At 36.2% G+C, this 984-nt stretch overlaps 1 protein-coding gene across 22 annotated transcripts in view; it reads right to left on the reverse strand.

The window, feature by feature from the left end:
- LOC106876215 (roundabout homolog 2) overlaps positions 1–763 on the reverse strand; it is a 1,018,579-nt gene extending 1,017,816 nt beyond the window's left edge. For 20 of the 22 annotated variants that reach the window (XM_089352320.1, XM_089352316.1, XM_089352303.1 and 17 more), the window contains exon 1: positions 1–49. This exon is cut by the window's left edge and continues 124 nt beyond it. The gene's annotated coding sequence lies outside the window, so the exon portion shown is untranslated. The other 2 variants (XM_089352294.1, XM_089352292.1) reach the window with 1 other exon arrangement.
- Between the last annotated feature and the right edge of the window lie 221 nt (positions 764–984).

Genomic DNA, 984 nt, shown 5'->3' on the forward strand with positions numbered 1-984 from the left:
CTTATTTTTTTTGTAGGATTTATACCTTTGTGTATATAATATATACACACATGATTATGTGTACAGAAATATATATATATATATATGTATATATAATATCTGTATTTACGCTTTTTTTTTGTGTGTGTGTGTGTATGATCACTTTTATTATTTGTTATATGTGTATATTTGTGTATGTATGAATGCGTACGATTGTGTGTGATTACTTCCTTTCCTTGAGTATGTATACGATTTGGTATGTGTGATGGTTATGTTGTATATGCTATGGGATAGCAATTTTATACATTTATATAATATGTGTATGTGTGTGTGTGTGTGTGTGTGTGTGTGTGTGTGTATGTGTAAGATGTATGTATGTAAACAATTCTCGTTTTTTTTTATCTCCAGATAAATCTACGTGTTTATATTAGATTTAAAAGCATGTCTTAATTATTATTTTCCTATGTCTTTCAGTCTCACATTCTCTTTCTCTCTCTCTCTCTCACGCGCTTTTTCTTTCAAACTCTCTTTATCTTTCTTTCGTTCCTTCTTTCGTCCTTTCTTTCTCTCTCTTTCTTGTTCTCTTTTTCTCTTATTACCAACTTATTAATTGTACTTCCTTTTCTTCCTGTCGTGAGAGAATCAACGGAAGAAGTCTGGCAGTTCTTGGCGATTCCTGGACTCGGGGAAGCATCGCCTGTTATCCTGGTCGGAGACTAACATCTGGCAAACAGCCAGTCGCTTATTTTGTCTTCCCCACTCGTCTCGTCCTCAATCGAGGAACACTTCAGTTGCTGTTGCAACGGACCTGCCGTGCGCATTCTCTCTCTTTCACTCTCTCATATTTGTTCGTCCTCACTTTCTTTCTCATTCGCTCTATTACTTTGATTCGCTTTATCTCTCCCACTCTCTTTATCTTGTTTATTCTGTCTGTCTGTCTCTCTCTTTCAGCCCCTGTCTCTCTCACTATCTCCCCTTCTCTCTCTCTTTTCTCTTCATTCTTGG

The sequence above is a fragment of the Octopus bimaculoides genome, chromosome 5 (assembly GCF_046866305.1).
Source record: "Octopus bimaculoides isolate indiv1 chromosome 5, ASM4686630v1, whole genome shotgun sequence".
Classification (NCBI taxonomy): domain Eukaryota; kingdom Metazoa; phylum Mollusca; class Cephalopoda; order Octopoda; family Octopodidae; genus Octopus; species Octopus bimaculoides.